We start from the raw sequence: 21111 nt of genomic DNA on the forward strand, positions 1-21111 counted from the left end.
GAAATTTCATAGATAGGCCGGACAGACACCAAGTGGCCGTCCATGTCTCCTACAAAAAATTGCACAGTTTTCCCAATCAGTCATCCAGATAGTTGACCGATTGTTCATCTCGGAAATTCGCAGTGTTCATGAGCAAGCCTTCCACCTACCATCAGTCAGCTCAACTCATAAATTGCGTAGAGATGATCAGCAGGCCAACCTCCCGACCTTGGTGCATTTTCCCTTGCCAGCAGCCCGTAGCAGCAGACTGCCAATTCCCTCAAGGGATTGTGCAGTTTCTGCTGCCAGTGACTCTAGCAGCCAACTGGCAGTTCCCTCTGGGAATTGTGTAGTTCTGGCTGCCAGTGACCCCATCAGCCAACTGGCAGTTCCCTTTAGGAATTGCACAGTTTTGGCTACCAGTGTCCTGGGCAGTTCCCCCAAAAAACTGCACAATCCCTGCCTGCTGACCCTTCATGTAGCCCAACCCATTCCTCTGGAAAATTTTGAAAATATGGTTGTCCAGCCCCCCCTGACTGTTCATTCCAAAAAATGTGTAGAGCATGCCTACCTTGCCTTCCCACAGCCCATACTACCCCTCCCAAAATTTGTGCATATTTTCCTCCCAGCCAAGCCAGACCTCGCAGACAGTCACTATCGACTTAGATTGCCCATATCCATCAATCAGTGACTATTGCACAGTTTTCATCAAGAGCGCCTGGAGCCATCATCCCGCTTCACAACCTTGCTGCCTCTCCTGGTCACCTACATCTGAAATGATCATGTGTCATGGTAGACTAGGAGTTTTTTGATTTGATGTCATCTCGTGATGAGTGACTATAGGTACAGGTACACCAAAAAACATGGAAAGACGACAAATGGGATGAACGAAGGGAGCACATGCAGAAGGACAGGTTCACCAATGGGCATACAAATGAAGCATGCGAAGCAGATTACTGTGACAAACATGCACCTTCGTGAACAGATGAGCCTGTCAAGCCTTCCAGCATGCGAGTAAGGAACAACATGCTAAAGCTTCATCAAGTGAATCAAGGTCCATCGAAGACTCTACGCACTTTGCCATGCAGAGGTGAAGCTATGATACACCATGAAGACATCCATCACCTAGTAGCACTGTAATTCGACATTCACTCCAGCAGCAGCATGAATGTACCAACATTGTCATGTCAAGTCATGTCGCCCACATGTCCACTATGGGTTATGTTGTCAATCAATGTGATGTAACGTGGAAGTCCAAGAGACCCACTTGTTGAACAAAGAGTCATGTAAGTCGAAAAGTCATGGAAGTCAAATGGTCATAAGGTAAGTCAAACAACCACAAGGGTCAGTTGCACCCTTGGCTATAAATAGCCCCTCTTTTGTACAGGCAAAGGAATTTTCACCTCACCTCCTCCCACATAGCCAAGAGAGTTTGTAATATTTTCTTTGAGGAGTAAGTAGTGGCTCCAATGCCCCACACTCGAGGTTAGTGATGTATGGTGTAACAATGTGTCTTGGAATTTTCACTTAATTCAGAAGCCTGCTAATAGGACAACACATTTTCAAACATGTATTGTATTTGTTGTAAGACTAATATTTAAGACTTGTATTGCATGTTTCTTTAACCTGTGTTCTACATCTGAACTATTTCATTTGTTGTAATGCATAATATATTAATGGAAATGTGTTGTATATGCTGTTAACACTGTCTTGTGCATGTAGACTGCTCTTTCAGACATCAGACAAACCTTTCACATGAAGCTTGCTGTAACAACTGTTGCACTCGTTCAGACTGATCCATGAGTGTTGTACGTGTTATATTACCTTGTATGTTGTGATTGTCGCATCCGTGTGGACTGCTCCTCCGGAAGTTGTGCATATCTTGTTGTGTTGTGTGTTCCTAGCCGAGTTGGGATTGATCCCATCCAACCTAGAGCTCACTTTCACCATCTCCCATTCACAGTGAAAGAACCATTGACACAAGTACACTTACACTCACCAGGCATGCGAACCTCACTTCCCGAATACAAAGCATACCAATCTCTTGTGCTGACAAGAAAGAGTTGAGGCAAATCCTTAAGACAATGGCAATGGGCCATCATACCGGATGGGACCACCACACCAAACGGTGTGAGCTCTAGTTGGGACTTCATACTGGGGTGATCCCCTGAATGTTGGTGGGTCCAGCACCATCAACATTTCTGGCGCTAGAAGGAGAGCAGCTAGTTATACATGGTTGAAATTCCCCTCACACTCACTCATCAACCATCTGGTCAAGGCAGTAACTCACACTCCCTCTCGCATGACTCTCCAGTTGGTTACTCCTCACCTCCCAAGATTGAACACAATATTTCATATCAACAGCTTCGCTCCGTCGGTCCCATCACTAACTAGTTCGTGAAAGCAGTCGGCCTGATCCCAGGCGTACAACATCTTCCACACACATCTAAGAAGCCAAAAGCCACTCCCACGGGAGTTATCATATCATCAGTGGAAGAAGCATTCCTTTCCACTCTTGAAGGTTTGGAAGAAGCTATTGAAGACATAGAGGAACCTCCAATCTTCCTTTAAGATGAACAAGGCTCTCTTGTGATTTTGGTATTGAACTTCGGTATAGGAGGTGGACAGGAAGGCAGTGGAGGGGGTGAAGGTGGAGACGAACCAACAGACTCAGAGCCAGAACCATAAGAATCTGAAGGAGAGGATGAGGATGAAGAAGACAAAGAGAATGAAGAAGAAGAAGAGATGGCTAACCCAAATCTTGAATGGATGACTCAGGGACCATTGGCTCTCGCAGCTATTCTGCACAAGATGCCGAAACAAGTGGAGAGAATGAACATCAAGTTTAACCCTCACAATGCAGTGAAGGAATAAGACCACTTAGACAACTTCTACCTACAGCTATAGACCCTTGAGGTACGTTATGACGATATAGCATGTAGATTGTTCCCATGTACCTTGGATGGCCGCGCAGTTGCTTGGTATCACAACCTTCCACCCAACTCCATACAGAATTGGGGTTCTTTCAAACGTATGTTCCTCGAAAAGTTTGCTGATGACAAGACCCCAACCATGTTACTCAAAGAATTAGGAAGCCTCAAGATGGAGGGAAAGGAGAAAGTGAAAGCCTCCAACTAGAGGTTTATGCGTATTTTGAACAAGTTTGCAGCAGACACTAAACCTCATGACTCCATCACTGTTGACTATTACATGTTTGCACTGCCAACCACCATTGTACAGTTCATTAAGTGAGCTATGAAGCCAACACTTTTAGAAAGCTCTGAAGAGGCTATTGTTGTTGAAAAAGGCTTGCGTGTAATCAGAGTAATCAAGGATGATGAATTAACGAAATACTCCAAGGATGTGAGCAAAAAGCCCTAAGAAACAACAAGTAATGGTAGAGACAAGGAAGCAACTGAGATTGAGACCCTCACTCGCCTTGTCAAGAACTTGACCACTGAAATGTCCAAACTCAAGCAACAGAAAATGAACACATTCGAAAGCAGTTATCCACCCAAACAGAGACAGGCAAACAGTTCATCAACCCGCTCATCAAGCAACAACCGATTTGCTTCCAAATTTGTGAAAAAGCCTGTAGTCCAACTCGATTAATGCGTTGATCCTAATTTTTGTTCCTTCCATGAAGAGTTCCACCCCAAGAACTCTTGTTCAGATTAGAAAAGAGTCGTTAGCTCTATTTGCAGTCATGCACTAGATGTGGAAGGTGATATGCAGGAGCAGCTGGAAGACACTGATAATAATGAAGAGGTTTGACCTAATGAAACACCAAGTTATGGGCATGTGCTGAACACATATCAGTTCTCGCAAGTAATCTTGAAGACGAACACCGAGAATCAACCCCAAAAGAAAAATGATCATTACAATATTAGGAGTAAATGGGCTCCCCCTACACTTGGGGAAATGCAAGAGAAAGTGAGACAATTGATAAAGAAGGCCGATCCACCAGCTGCCTCATTGCAACAAACACAAAGCAAGTCTAGGAAGACATTGGTGGATAAGAGTATATCCATGAGTAGAAAGTTGCAGAACACTCCGCCGGACAACACAAACATCTATTCCACCCTGGTCACCTCGGTGAGTCTACGACCTCTGGACTAGAACATAGTCGATGACATGAAGAAAACTCAAGAAAACACTAGTTTTTTCGAGTTAGCCAAAGTCCAGAGTCAGCGAGATATCCTGCTGCGTGCGTTGGGACAAATAATAATAGACAACACAACCTCTACCAGCAAGGGAGCATGCACACCTCCCGGATCACTATCCACTGTGCTCAACATATTCTAGATGGAAGAAGCAAACTCAGGTTGCCCCCCATTCCCGCTTTCATTTGAATTTTTCAACTACAACGTTCACAACTGCTTGGTTGATTCTGGCGCAGTAGCCAACGTCATGCCACTCTCCATTGCTAAGAAGATCAATGCACGATGGAGTGAAACATCCGCAAGGATCATCCAACTTGACATAACATTAGTACCATCCATTGGTGAACTTCGAGACATGATCATCCGACTATCCCATGATAGTCAAGTCCACCAATGCATCAACATAGTTGTTGTGGACATACCGGAAGCATATGGCTTGCTACTCAGCAGAGACTGATCCAACAAGCTAGATGGATATTTTGCTACAGACTAGTCTCACTTGTGGCTTCTATACAAGGGAAGATGTAACCAAATTCAGGTGTTATCCGAGAGGTATATGAAACACAATGTCACTCCCCCTAACGACGAGAATGAATCGCTGGCCTTCGCAGAACTCATGTTTGGCAACTGCCTCCTGGAAAAGACATTGGAGTGTTATCTTGCACGGCCAGCTCCAACCTTATTATACAAGCAGTTGGGACTCCTTCCTCGCCCAATTGATGATAACGAAACTTGTATAGTTTGTTTTTCCAATAGTAGCAGTAGTAGTAACAACGTTAGTAGCAGCAGTACCAGCACACCAAATGGTCCATATATAGACAAGTTGTGGGCCATGAGTCTTGACAAATCGGGAACACGTGATGGCTCAAGGACCGAGTGTATCTCAGTCATCCAAAATAATGGACAATGCATGATTTCGAGCTTTTTGAAGTTCGAAGGCACAAACAACAATGCTGAGTATGAAGCACTCATGTTGAACACACAAAGGACCAACACTACGAATGAACAAAGAAACCTGGGAACCTACCACGATCTGAAGATGGCCAATCTTGGTACAAGCTACACACTACAGCAGTGAAAAATCATTGATCGCTTGATCAAACAGTACTAGGATGGGTTTGCACAAGTAGATGATGACCTGAGTACACAATACACATGGGCAATCCAACATGAGATTCTAGGTAAAGGAAGAGACAAACCATTGTAGAAAATAACAGGTAACACATACATGTTGTTTGCACTCCTTTCACCAAAAAGATTGACTAACATTTTAAGTGTTTGGGTTATTTGCAAATTTTTTCATCATACGTGGTTTTCTAATTTAAATCATACACGTAAGAAATCTAGGAAAATCATCTTATGCATTGACTTCAGAAACTTGAATCCTTCTCGGAATAAAAATAACTACCCCTTGCCATCATTCGAGCCCATGTTGCACACAATATCTGAAACAATGTTGTTGTCTTCACTTGAAGGTCTTCTGGAATGCCACCAGGTTCTAATAGTAGAGCTCATTGGCCTTTTATTGGTCTACGAGAAGCTTGGCCCACACACGTATATTTTGCAATCAATGGGCAGGAGGATTGACAACCTTCCTGCCAATGGCCAAGATCTCAAACAATACTTTCAATAGGCTAGGCCGCGCCCGTGCCATGCACATAGTCTGATTGTTTCTTGTTATTTCATTTGGTTTGTTTTGCTTATTATCTTTGCTTTTTCTTTGTTTGATTTTTCTTTCCATTTTTGTTCAAATTCGTTTTGTTTGTTTGATATATTACTATTTTTGTTTTCGGAAATAAGTGCTGCCAACTACTATGTACTGGCTTTTGAATAGAGTATGTGGATGAAATTTGAGGAAACTTGTGACATTGCAACACTTAGCCAATACTGTGTCCGCCTTCTCTATGCTTGGCTATAACTTTTGGCCGATGAAGTCTTGAAGGAAAATACAAACCATTTGCAATGGAATTTTCTATCTAGCCATGAACCTGTGTCCACACTGGGAAGCCCCATGCCTATACTCAACCTTCTGTTCTGTGTGTTCAAGCTCATCTAAGTAGTAGAAATGGAGAAGGGGAAAATCTAAACGAGCAAACCTATGTCAGAGGTCTTACATGATTCTCTAAAGGAACAACCTCTTCTTCTCTCAATAAGTTGGGATCCCTCATCTGCCCCAAAAATAAATAAGTGCCTATGCACAATCCTCTTGAAAAATACGAAGGTGAAGAAAGAGAAAGGATTCCTGCGTAGAGAGGTGAAGCATGCAACTCCATTGGGGTACTGACCAGGCTCACTGGCAGTGGAGCAATGTATGTGTTCTTGCATGACTTCGTCGGGGTAATGTCCAGGCCTGCTGGCAATGGAGAAACACAAGAGATGAAAACTTATACTCTGTAAATATTCAACTCACAAGCTAAACTACCCTTCCTGGATTCGAAACATTGAGATATAAGCTGAACTTTTGATTGTGTTTGATTGAGTGGCAAAGGATGAACCATGTATGTCCATGGGGTAAGTGGGGAAACTAAAGTAACCCGCACAATGATTCAATACTCCCCAAAAGACCAAGTCCCTGTGCTAGCAATGAACCGAAAAAGAGAAGTTGGAGTTCTATCAATGTGTCACCAAGTGTTGTAGTGACTACAACCACCCTCCAAAATTTTGGCCTGCACCAATTTCAGAGCCTCCCTTGAAGAGTTTCAATTGATAATTGTACACACTCGAGTTCACTCTGTAAGCTCGTGTGAGACTTTACATCCGCCTTGCTTGTTCATTGCATTCAAGTCTCTACATGCTGATGTCTAAGTCATGCTTGCGACCATGTTCTGTTTATGCTCAAAGTCTTCGCTTCGTATGTGCTTGTTGTGTTATCTATGAAAGCATCTGTTGCACTCACACATGGAGTCACATTCACTGTCGTGCAAGCGTCTTCTCGATCAATGAACAATCAATCATGAGTGTCACACTTGTCACTTTCACCATCGATCAGTCATGTTGAACATGTGTGTCTGGATGGTTTGGTCGTTTCGTCGTCAAGTCATACGAGTGTATTTTCGTATGATCACCTATGCATCTTTCGATTATTCATACACTTAGCCATTTTTTTTTGAAGTTCTGACGACCAGACTCCCCTCTGACAGCTGACCATCACCCTACCATCGACTCAATTGAATGTCAACCAAAACAACGTAGAAGAACCAAGCTAGTCTTTTCAAGCTGCGCTGCCTGCAACCAATTCAATTAGCTCTCATGCTGGGCACCTAGACAGTCATACTTGACAGTCACCCTAGGATTGACTCCCCTCAAAAATTGTGCAGAGGCCACTAACCTCATCCGCTCAACTGACTAAGGAAATTGCGCAAACAGGCCAGACAGACACCAAGTGCCTGCCCCTATCTCCTTCTGAAAATTGCGCAGTTTTCCCAATCAGTCATCTGGACAATCGACCAACTGTTTATCTTGAAATTGCGCAGTGTTCATGAGCAGACATTCCACCACCCATCAATCAGCTCAGCTTATAAATTGCACAGATATGATCAGTAGGCCGGCCTCCCGGCCTCGGTGCATTTTCCCTTGCCAGGAACCCTTAGCAGTAGACTGTTAATTCCCTCCAGGGATTGAGCAGTTTTTGCTGCCAGTGACTCCAACAGCCAACTGGAATTTCCCTATAGGAATTGCACATTTTTGGCTGCCAATGACCCCAGCAGCTAACTGGCAGTTCATTTTGGGAATTGCACAGTTTTGGCTTCCAGTCTCCTAGGCAGTTCCCCCAAAAAGCTGTGCAATCCCTGCTTGCTGACCATTCATGCAACACGAGCTGTTCCTTTGGAAAATTGCGCAAATTTAGATTTCCAACCCCCGCTGATTGTTCATTCCAAAAAATGCCCAGAGCATGCCTGCCTTGCCTTCCTGCAGCCCCAACTGCCCCTCCCAAAATTTGCGCAATGTTTCCTCCTAGCCGAGCCAGACCTCACAGACAGTCACTGTTGACTCAGATTGCCTGTCTCCATCACTCAGTGACTCTTGCTTAGTTTTCATTAGCAGTGCCCAGAGCCGTCATCCCGCTTCACAACCTTATTGCCTCTCTTGGTCACCTGCATCCGGAATGATCACGTGTCATGGTAGACTAAGAGGTTTTGGATTTGATGTTGTCTCGTCATGAGTGACTACAGATATAGGTACACAAACAAACATGGCAAGACAACGAATGTTATGAATGAAGGGAGCACATGCAGAAGGATAGGTTCACCAATGGACAAATGAACGAAGCATGCGAAGTGGACGAACGAGACAAATGTGCACCTTCGCAAACATATGATCCTATCAAGCCTTCCAGCATGCAAGCAAGGAACAACATGCTAAAGCTTCATCAAGTGAATCAAGGACCATCGAAGACTCCACACACTTCACCATGCAGAGGTGAAGCTATGATACACCATGAAGACATTTATCACCTAGCAACACTATAGCTCGACATGCACTCTAGCAGCAGCACGAATGTACCAGCACTGTCATGTCAAGTCATGTCGAGTCATGTTATAAGTCATATCGCTCACATCTCCACTACGGGATATGTTGTGAATCAATGTGATGTAACATGGAAGTCTAAGAGACCCACTTGTTGAACAAAGAGTCATGTAAGTTGAAAATTCATGGAAGTCAAACGATCATTAGGGTAGTCGAATAGCCACAAGGGTCAGTTTCACCCTTGGCTATAAATACCTCCTCATTTGTACAGGGAAAGGACTTTTCACCTCATCTCCTCCCACATAGCCAAGAGAGTCTGTAATATTTTCTTTGAGGAGTAAGTAGTGGCTCCAACACCCTGCAATCGGGGTTAGTGATGTATGGTGTAACGATGTGTCTTGGAACTTTCGCTTAATTTAGAATCTTGCAAACAGGCTAGCACGTTTTCACACATGTATTGTATCTGTTGTAAGACTGATCTTTAACACTTGTAATGCATGTTACTTTAACCTTTGTTCTACATCTGAACTGTTTCATTTGTTGTAATGCATAATCTATTAATGGAAATGTGTTGTATATACTGTTAACATTGTCTCGCCCGTGTAGATTGCTCTCCCGAACATCAAACATACCTTCACATGAAGCTTGCTGTAAAAACCGTTGCACTCGTTCAGACTGATTCGTGAGTGTTGTACATGTTATATTACCTTGTATGTTGTGACTGCCGCATCCGTGTGGACTGCTCCTTAGGAAGATGTGCATGTCCTGTTGTGTTGTGTGTTCCTAGCTGAGTTGGGACTGATCCCATCCAACCTAGAGCTCACTTTCACCCTCTCCCATTCACAGTGAAAGAACCATTGACACACGTACACTTAAACTCACCAGGCACACAAACCTCACTTCCCAAAGACAAAACAGACCACTCTCTTGTGCTGACAAGCAAGAGTTGAGGCAAATCCTTAAGACAATGGCAACTGGACCATCATACTGGATGGGACTCACACACCAAACGGTGTGAGGTCTAGTTGGGACTTCATACTGGGGTGATCCCCTGAATGTTGAGGGGTCTAGCACCATCAACACCTCCAAATCATTCAATCTCATGAATTCAACCTTGGTGAGGCCAACATCTTCCTCCTTGAAGCAAAACCTCCCACTACTCTACACGATTTCCACGCACTCTTTTATAATCCCCTTCATAGCACCATGAATTGGGGCTGCAAGCTTCCTAAATACACAACTGCAAGAATGCCTCATATTTCCTATCCACCACCACATTAAATAAATACAAGAGATTAAGGTAGTGGGCTGAAGCCTCTCTCACCAATCCAATTTAGTTCCCGCTTACTCAAGCTTGCCCCTTAATTAGCCATGAGGTTAGCCTTGGTGTTGTTACCTCTTAAAACATGAAATCACTTCCTCCTCAGAACCATTTGGTGCAAACAATGAACTCATTTGAATATTTTCTTGAGATTTAGATATGAAGGGAATGTTCTTGAGTATAAATAGTGAATTATGTTTGCCGAGTCTCCAATAATAACCACTTCTCAGGCTCCAAGTATAGAATTTTATTTTAACCCTCGAAAGAGGGCATATTCTTCTACCGCATTGTTAGAACTAGGACCCAAACCCGAAGCATACTTTAGTTCTTGCTGATTCTTAAGGTGAAAAATCATCCCCCACCCCCATGGCTCCTACCATCCCACTTTTATTTTTGTGTAATACTAAGAATATTCTAGAATATTCTATGGAAGTTAAATCCATTCCATTTAATTAATAATTATTGATAGTTAAATTAAAATTGTGGAAGCCCTATTCCAAAATAGACATTCCTATAAACACAATTAACTCTTGTTCAAAAACTACATTAGTATCCAAACAAATAATTGTAAAGAAAACTTAACCCAACACATGACCAACACCATTATATACCACATAAGATATAAAATCCATGAGCCCCATGCTTTATTTTCCATAAATATAATCCATTAATGCTTGTGGTTTCTATACATCCTAATGGTTCCACATGTGAGCCAAAGTAGCTACATGTTTCTCTAATTTTAGTAACCCATCTTAGAGTCACACGCAAAATTCATTCTTAGAACATCACAAAACCCTCACTTGATCCTAAGAAACAAATTAGAAGATTTAACTCTTGAGATGATTGTTTAAGGCCTTAATCAATAGTGTACTTAGGGAGGACAATACATATTACCTAGAGAGGTATCCAAGAGGAACAATAATAATAGATTGGTGATCACATAGTGTGAACAATAATTGTAAAAAAGCTTACTAGAAATTTCCACCTACGTGAAGGTCCCTATGAGATTAGATAGAACTATATAAAAAAGTAGAAGCAATGTAATGAGATGTATTGTGAACTATATTATAATTCTATCAAGAAATTTTGTAGTGTGATTTCCTTTATTAAGGAATAATTGATGATGTTATCCTACAATTCTTGTGTTCACTTTTGTGTTTATAGTATATTTGATAGTTATGAAGGCAAGGGTTTAATTCTCAATATTAAGAGTTTGTTTTATATTAAATATATAAAGTTTCATACAATTAGTATTTGAGCTTTTTCTTGGACCCAAAAAAGGGAAGAATTTTTTTCTCTACATTATTGTGTTTGTTCTTTTGTTATCTATTATTAATTTATATCTTTTATTTTTATATCTGTTTAGTTTCCATATATTTTAGTGTACTAGGAAGAACAATATGAGATACCTAGTGAATTACCCAAGGGGAATAAAATAAATGTGGAGCCACTTGTTGGGAAAACAATGATTGTAAGAAGGCTTACTAGAAGGTTATTTTTGGAAAGTTCTTGTAAGCTTAAATAGAATCATATAAAGAATGAAAAGCAATGTAATGAGATGTGTTGTGAAGTGTATTGTAATTGTAGCAAGAATTTCTCATGGAGTAATTTCCTTGCTTGATTAATGGTTTTACCCACCTTAAAGATATTCTCTACAACATTGTGTATTCATTATTTTTTTATCTATTATGTGGATCTATTAAGTTCAAGTTAATGTCTTTGTTATATTTTCAGATCTATTGAGTTACACTACAATAGATATTATATCTTTTTCTTGGGGTAAAAAGGGTTTTCTTTTTGTGTTATGTACATTTTTCGAGGGAAAAAAGACGATGAATATCCTTTAGATTGATTTTTGAATCTTTTCATGTATAATATGAAGAAACTAGTTGTAGACACTCAAAAGGAAAATACCTTCTAGCATAGGTTTTTGCCAAAGCCCCTATAAAAATAGCCCAAAATTTTGTTTGCAGTGGAGGTAACTAGCGGAGTTGGGCGAGCATAAATTTTAGCGGATTTTTTTAACAGTGCATCTATCATACACTAATGCACCGATGTGTTACTCTGCCTATCCACATTGGTGCTTAATAGCATATGGTGCATCGTGACAGAGTTATTTAAAAATATATATATATATATATACCAATGCGCTATGTACCTCATGTCCACTGGTGCATATAATACTTGATAACACTGGAAAAGGGTTAAATTTAAAAGATGTCGGTCATAAACATAATTTTTCCCAGTTTGATGTTATACTGGCATGATGCCTCATTGCGTATACTATTTGATAGTACAAGACAAGGGTTAAATTTTTAAAAAATGTCGGCAGTAAAGTTCATTTTCACCATTTTGGTGCTATACTCACATAAAGCACCGATGCTTCCCCTTTTAACGAAAGCCCTAGTGCATAAAAACATGGTGCATTAAGGAAAGGTTTTTAATTTAAAAAACACTGGTGCACTACTCATATAATACGCACTGGTGCCATTAATAGAACTGTATGTCCCAGTGCTTAATATACAATGGTGCACTGCTTGAGGGTGTTTTTTTTTAAACTAAAAAATAATGGTTCTCTAAATAACTCTAGAGCATCGATGCATGCACTACTCCATAGCACCAGAATAGCGTAAATCTAAAAATATGCTAGTCATAAAATTCATTTTCACAATTTTGGTGTTATACTCCCACAAAGTCCTTGTGCTTTAACCTTTTCGAAATGCCCCAGTGCGTATATGACACGATGTACTGTTGCAGGATTTTTAATTTAAAAATAGCAGTGTGCTAGGTGAAATCGGAGGATCGATGCTTATACTGCTCGATAGCATCAGAGAAAGGTTAAATTTAAAAAATTTCAGTCGTAAAATTCATTTTCACCATTTTGGTGCTATACTCCCATGGAGCATCGATGCTATTTCTATTTTCACACACCCTGATGCATAAATAACATGGTGCATTGAGGTAGGGTTTTTAATTTAAAAAAATTGTGGAGCACTTTGTAAATAATCCGCACCAGTTCAGGTACTCAAGCGCACCAGAATAGGGTTAAATAAAAAAAAACTTACTAGTAATAAAATTCGTTTTTACCATTTGTAGTGTTGTAGAGCTCTTAAGCACTGGGGCAAAATTTTCCTGTATGAAGTGCCCTACCATCAGTGCTTCCTTGCTTTCCATCCTTTCCTCTGTTGCTCACTGCGTGCATTTTGAATTTTGTTAAATGGTGGTCAAATTTGTTTTTTCCATTTACGTGGAAACCATGCCTTCCCAATGAGAAAATGTCCAGGTAATGTCTATGTTTCTCCCAAACTTTATTTTTTAGTGGAGTAAAATTGAAAATTAAGTAAAAAAAAGATTTTTTTTTCTTTTCTACGCAGCGTGTTCGAGATGTTTGACACACACCGTTCACAGTGTGCACCGCAAGTTTGTGTGTAATGTTAACACACCGTTAGTCGCTAGGTGCACTTGGTAAATGGAAACACACTGGGTCATGAAGTTCCAAGATGCACCACTTTAAAAAGTATAATTTTTATGGCAGTGCACCTGGTAAAAGTAACTTCCTTGTGCGTTTATTTTCTCGAAATGCACCGGTTAATATTAAAAAATTATAGCTTGGTTCATTCGTTAACGTGAATGTTCTGGTGTAGTTCATCGATGTAAATTTAATGCACTAGTGTGAAATTTTATGTTGGTGCACTGCATTGAAAAATAAAAATAACTAATGTTATGTATGTACGCGAACTGAAAGTGGTGCGTCAAGTTGATGTACACATTGTTTTCGGTGCATTCGTATTTTTTGTGGTGCACCGTATCTGGTGCATTCCTGATTTTTTAGAGCATCGAGGTTGATTTTTTTTTTTAATTGAAATTTATATGTCCATATTTATAAACACATTTTTCATTTAATAGAAGAAATTTATGCTTTATGTATAAGGCTAATGTATTTTATATGTCAATCATGTAGAGATGTTAGAGGAGAGAGGAGCAACAACAACAAGAGAAAATAGTTGACCAGTAAAATATGGTACAAGAGTGGGAGGCATGAGATGGAGAGAGGGATTTGTACCCTCACCCTATTGCCGCAACAACCCGAGGCTTCTTGAGGAATGTAAGCCTCCTTAAGTACTATGATGAGATTACATCCCTAAAGGGACACTCTGGCTTGTTGGCACAACTGATTCGTTGGTGGGATTTCCACCGATAAGCTTTCCGTGTCGGTCTTGACATGTTGTTTCAGCCCATTGATGAGGACATTTATTTTATCACTAGCCTATGTAGGAGAGAGGAGGATTTTGCCTAGTTCCGTGTGTCCCCCATGGTTTTGCAATAGAGAGTCAACTTGTCTATTCTTAGAGATATGTTGGGGATCATGTAGTTTCTCTAGCCGATTTTCAGGTGTTTGGTTGACAACTAAAAGTCGTTTCTTTTGGTGCAGAGGAGGTTAGGTGCCTCTCACTATTAGTGAGGAACATTTAACACTATACTAGCGATGGGTAGTGCATTAGTTTCCCTCTTTTCTTTTATGTTGATTCTTTGGTGTAGAGGCCATGATGTATCAGATGGTATGCCATTTCTTTTTACAGTTTTGTATAGCTTTAGATAGATGTCATGCTTTGATACATGGGAGGGTGAACTTCCATTTTGATTCAAATATTTTTCGTGTATTTTTTGAGAGGTTTCCGGAGACGAGGCCTACTTTTTACCACCACCCTCATAGGTCGATGACTGAGGTGAAGATTCACATGTGGGGTGAGACGATTCCCAAGAGGGGCTAGTTGAAGTATCCAGCCATGATTTCCACCGACGCACTAGGGCTACTGGGTAGTGAGGCTGGCCACTGGTGTCGTGTACTTACTCTGGAATGGATTGTTGATAATGTCCCAACATCCTCTTCACACATGATGAACTATCAGTTGATAGAGGTAATATTAGTTTTTTCTTTAAATTAATATAGTTTCATTTTATTGTGTTAATTAATTAGAATAAAATTTATTCTATCACGTTCTTTAACGTGTTTTATTAATTTTTTTAATGAAAATGTATAATTATTGTTGTGTACTATATATTTTGTAGACATCGACACATTCGTTGGGGACATGCCTCCTCCCCCACTGGATGGAGATGGCCGAGGTCGCGGAGGGTGAGGGACATCCTTATTGGATACATGCAGGCATGCCGCCATGCCATATGCTTGATACTAGATTCAGGATGGATTTGGGCGACCAAATCTCTAGAATTTTGGTTGAGGAAGGAGTCTGCCTTGCGACAACGCAAGACATCAGGGTAGATCTTAGGCTCCTGGAGCTCTAAATGGACTTGTTGCATGATATGATGAGTCTTATGCATCATATCATCAGATCTAACAGGTTTATGTTGAGATTGAGGAGGGATCAACACCATGCAACAAATATAAATTCTTCAGATAATACTACCCCATCGGATCATAATCATTAGGGTGGCGATCCTTTTGGTAATACTCCACCTCCTCAAGATGGGCATGCATCAAATACACAATCTTCACCCAGACATACTACCCCATTGGATGATGATCAAGGTGCCAGTGATCCTTCTGGTAGTACTTGATCACCTCCTCCTCATTCACCTCATGATCATCCACTACCTCATGTTTCTCCTCAAAGAGCAGACCAACCACCTCCTCCACCTCATAGTTCGACTCTATTGGGTTGTGTTATATTCTTTCCACGACTAGCCCCCTAGCTAACCGGGGGGTTAGATGGGGGGTGGAGCCCCCCCTTCGTTGCACAGCGGCGGGGGGGTCACAGGGGAGGCAATAGCCCCCCCTATCGAGGGGGTTTGAGGGGGGCAGGTAGCCCCCCTCTACGGGGTCTGAGGCAGCACCCCGGGTAATTTTTTTTTTGGACCCTATATTAGGTGGGGCAAACCTACCTATGGTTTGTGCATGGTTTCCACACATGGTTTTGGGCGCAATGGTTTTTGGTCTGGGGTATTGGATGCTTCAACATGTATATATATGTATTATCTGTGAAAATTGTCGCCAGTTCCTTCTCAAACATACAAACAATCTCAACTATCTCTTGACACCGCCATGGAATGATAGCCATATGAATCTCCTTTGATGTGCTTCAATGTAAAAATGTAGATAATTTAGATGTGGCATGTCATAGGCATTGAGGGAAGTCATGGTTCACACACCCATGCACATGCAAAGGATAATGACATTGCAAAGTAAACACATACAAAAATTAATTATATTTTATCCCATGACATAAAAATAATAACAAATAATAAAATCATGTTTTTGACGTACGTACTCTTAGAAGGTTCAAATGGTCATGCAATTTCAACCCTAAAAAATGGTCTTCCACGGTGATGCAGTGCCATAGTGAAGACCCATATAAAGAAGGCACTCTCATACACATTATAACTTCCTTTGCCAAATAAATATCACATTTCTTCAAAATCCATGGGATATAACCTTATTTAAAAGACCAAGAGGGATCAACCTCTCCTCTACTTTCTTGTCTTGGCCAATGTGTTCCAGGGAAAAGTGTCTATTTAGAACTGCTCTATCCCACTAAGGTGTGACAGTTGCCTTAGAAACAAACAGAGAAAAACTACTTTTGTTTTTCCTTTATGAATTATAGATAGAAAGGAACAGAAAGACCAACCTCTGTCTTGCGCTAATCCTTCGATTCGATCCCTCTCTTCTTTGATAGTCCTCAGCTACCTACTCCCTTGCACGCCAGCTTCACAAAGTACCTGCAAGATCATAGAAGCATAGCACTACACAAAGACATGGATCTATAATCATAAACAATCTAGGATCGGATGTAAATTGACCATACAAATGTAACAAGCATCAATGATACAAAAGCATGGAGGAAAACTCAAATAGTTTTTATTGATAAACAAGAAAAGATCCAGGAGGAGTTACAACCAGTTGTTCCAACCCAACATCAACCTCCCAGCAAAGAAGCCCCTCTTCACCTCAAACAAAGCTTAGATCACCCAACAATCTGATGTTTGTCTCTAGAAACCAACAACAATTCCTTACAATATGCAAAATTCCAGCCTCTGGATCTCTGGGATGAGGGATCCATATATAGATATCTGTAAGGAGGATGAGTCAGCTTGTGATTTGATTAGTGTCTTCTCTCTGATAGTTCTTGCTTCCACTTGGAGACTGAAGGCCTCTTACTCATCCTTGGTCGAATTCATTGAGGCAAGTTTCATAGGAGAAGATTCTGGAAGCTTCCATTGCCTCTCCACCTCGCGGAATGACACTGCCATTTGTCATTTCTCGCCCATCGCACCCCACAGAAGGGACTTTTGAAATGAAACGCACCCTCACAGTGTATTTAGGTGAGATGCAACGCACTTCCCGTGTGTACAAGGTGCAATGCATCACACTCTGGCCATGGAGCAAGTGCAATGATCTAGTTTTGACCAGTTCTGAGTAGTTTTTCATGGAGAACTTCTGGGAGAAGCTGTAATCTGTTGACCTTGTTCCTTTAGGGGTTAGAACAACACTTTTAGGGACTTAGGAGCCCTTGGTTTATGGACATTTCATGCTTGGGGTTATAGGGCACAAAAATGTCTATAACAGTTGCCCCCTAAAGTATGAGGCCGTTAACCTTTTGGTGTCGGGTGAAATGCTTTATTATGAGGATTCGAAGTTCTTTCAATGCTGGGACGAGACCTGTAATAAGATACAATACAATACATTATCTTCATATTATTTTCATGATCTAGCTGAGGTGGGAATTCCCATGCTCATCTTTATAAACTCATTTTCATGTACATAGGACAGACAATCGTCTGAGTGTAGACTGATGATTCTGATAGAGCCATCATCCTTTTGAGTGGATGATTATCTGTGCAGCAATGATGTACATTTAATGTCTTTATTTCCCTGAATATATATCACAGCCCGGATGGATGAAACTAGATCTAGGGTCTTCAATCTCGTCCGATCTTCACTCGAAGTACAAGTCGATCCATGTGAGAAATGTTCTGAAGTCGAACATGGAAAGATATCGCTTGATTACCAGTCAATGATGTAAACTGTTAACAAGCACGAGAGGAATCACTGATAATGATAATGACCCTCAAGGTACTGCAGTACAATTCATGTGGTGTGAATAAAAGACTTGGCGTCGAACACCACGCAAAATCTTTCGGTCGAAGGCCATTGATGTAAACCTGTCACCGGAAGTGAGAAACTTGCCATTGAAGCATGCAAGCTTCAAAGTACTGAATGGGGTGTTCCTAGATCAACTTCTTGGATAATGAGCTGATCTCGAAAAGAAGTGATCCGTCACAGGAGGGCCTTAATGAATCCCACATCAATGACACAGAATGGAGCAAATGATTTTAATGGAGGGGAAAACGATCTGGTGATATAAGGTTCAGGGTGGCGGTCATGAAAGAATGGAGTATAATGTATGGTAGTAGGTGAGACACAGGTGAATTCTCTGAATGACTTCTCTTGAACATATCGGCGACACTGATGTGATGGATCGGTAGCATTAACCCCAAATGTGGATGGTATGGCGTGACCATGGTGATGTGACCGGTGAATGAAACAACCCAACCCGACTCGGACACGGAGTGGAAGTGTCATGTTCAAGAGCGACTTGCTACCAACAAAGTTTCTTTGAGTTTTCTTCCCAATTTTCCCCAGTCATTGCTGACCAGTACCTCTTTATTTTTGTCAAGCTTGAGGAGGATAACATATGCTTGTTCTATAATTTGCCCTTCGGGAAAACCCATCGCTATGTTTTAATGAGCTTAGCGATAGTGAAACTCGTTCTCGTCTATGGACAAGTTTGTCGCTATTAATCTTTTTAACGAGTTTAACGACAAAGATAACTCGGTCCTTTTCAATTTTAGAGAGTCTGAAAAGGAACGTAAAGGTAACTCCAAAATTCCTTTTTCGTCATCTAATCCCTTAAGCCTGAAAAAGTATAAAACAATACAGAAGGGATGAATTTTCGATACTTTTAACGAGCCGAACAAAACAAGCGCTTGATCTTTTTGTGTAATAATCCCTCAAGTCCAAAAAGATTAAAATCTAGAGGAGGGATAGCACTTCCTGTCCCTTTAACGAGCTGGAGAGGCCAATGGCTCGGCAATCTTTTCATATTTTACGAGTCAGTTGAAAAGAGCTTAAAGGAGACTCGTCTTTTGAGGAACGAGTGATAAAACAGGTAGCAGCTGATTCCAGGTAAGGTTTGGAATTTTCCAATCACGGCAGTGTCACAAGGATGGCTAGTGAAATCACTCTTCGCAGCTGTTCCTCAAAATGGGTAAACAATCAAATGGAGGTGAATGATCGGCCAATGAAAAAGTGGAGGTGACGGTGCAAACACGACCAAGGCTTTAACGGCTGAAGTACTACATTCACGATGGTTATTTACCGAGGAATAGTTCATTTTTTAATGAGCTTAAACGCGGGGGGAAACATTTGCTCATGTCTTATGTTTATTTTTTAACGAGCTTGAACTATGTGCTAAAACTGCTCGATGTGGGTTTATTTTTTAACGAGCTTTAACCCTGCAGTAACACCGGTAATCTTTTCATATTTTACGAGTCAGTTGAAAAGAGCTTAAAGGAGACTCGTCTTTTGAGGAACGAGTGATAAAACGGGTAGCAGCTGATTCCAGGTAAGGTTTGGAATTTTCCAATCACGGCAGTGTCACAAGGATGGCTAGTGAAATCACTCTTCGCAGCTGTTCCTCAAAATGGGTAAACAATCAAATGGAGGTGAATGATCGGCCAATGAAAAAGTGGAGGTGACGGTGCAAACACGACCAAGGCTTTAACGGCTGAAGTACTACATTCACGATGGTTATTTACAGAGGAATAGTTCATTTTTTTAACGAGCTTAAACGCGGGTGGAAACATTTGCTCATGTCTTATGTTTATTTTTTAACGAGCTTGAACTATGTGCTAAAACTGCTCGATTAATCCAGTCGTGTGATAAGAATGTCTCATATAAAATGGCAACTTTTAGAGATTTGCCCCACATCCTTTCTTTATGCAAGTTAGGAAACGACTAATCCTACGAATTTAAAGGGTTAGAGGACCTACAAATTTTAAAAAATAAATAGTCGTTCTTTGCTTGCACTCCAAAAGGCCAATGGCTCGGCAATATTTTCATATTTTACGAGTCAGTTGAAAAGAGCTTAAAGGAGACTCGTCTTTTGAGGAACGAGTGATAAAACGGGTAGCAGCTGATTCCAGGTAAGATTTGGAATTTTCCAATCACGGCAGTGTCACAAGGATGGCTAGTGAAATCACTCTTCGCAACTGTTCCTCAAAATGGGTAAACAATCAAATGGAGGTGAATGATCGGCCAATGAAAAAGTGGAGGTGATGGTGCAAACACGACCAAGGCTTTAACGGCTGAAGTACTACATTCACGATGGTTATTTACCGGGGAATAGTTCATTTTTTAACGAGCTTAAACGTGGGGGGAAACATTTGCTCATGTCTTATGTTTATTTTTTAACGAGCTTGAACTATGTGCTAAAACTGCTCGATGCAGGTTTATTTTTTAACGAGCTTGAACCCTGCAGTAACACTGCTCGTGATAAGTTTGCATGCCCCCAACATAATAATGCAAATCGAGGTGCATGCCCCCCAAGCTTCATTTCATTCAACTCGGTGGTTGGAATGAAGGTTTACCTTTGATATTTGGAAAGGGGATTTGTTTCATTTTTTAATGAGCTTGACACAGTAAAAGAACTATCCTCATGACTCCTTGTTTCATTTTTTAACGAGGTCGACACGAGATAAGAACCATCCTCGAAATCCACCGTATTTACAGTATTTGATAGAAACTCAAAAACTGATGGATGATTAAGGTTGCTGGAATAATCTTCGTGGTAATCCGGTAGATGGGAGTGATGGTGGTAATCTTCCCATGGTGCCTCTCCTATCATCATTGATTGAATGATTCCTTCGTCATGCAACCAAGGATCTGAAGAGGTGCCATATTCCTTAGACCTATCTATCCAAACACTCGATGAGCGTTGATTTGGGTTTGTCCCCCAAGCCAAGAAAATTGATTGCTACAATATTTCTAAAATGGCGATGATCCATGCTGACAAAATATTTAGGAATCTTCTAAATCCATTAGATATAGAAGACTTCATATCGTAGGTTTCCACTGTGGCCACTTCCGCCAGATTACTCGGA

The sequence above is a fragment of the Pinus tabuliformis genome, chromosome 6 (assembly GCF_031772625.1).
Source record: "Pinus tabuliformis cultivar Carrire ecotype Pingquan chromosome 6, CPIR1, whole genome shotgun sequence".
NCBI lineage: Eukaryota > Viridiplantae > Streptophyta > Pinopsida > Pinales > Pinaceae > Pinus > Pinus tabuliformis.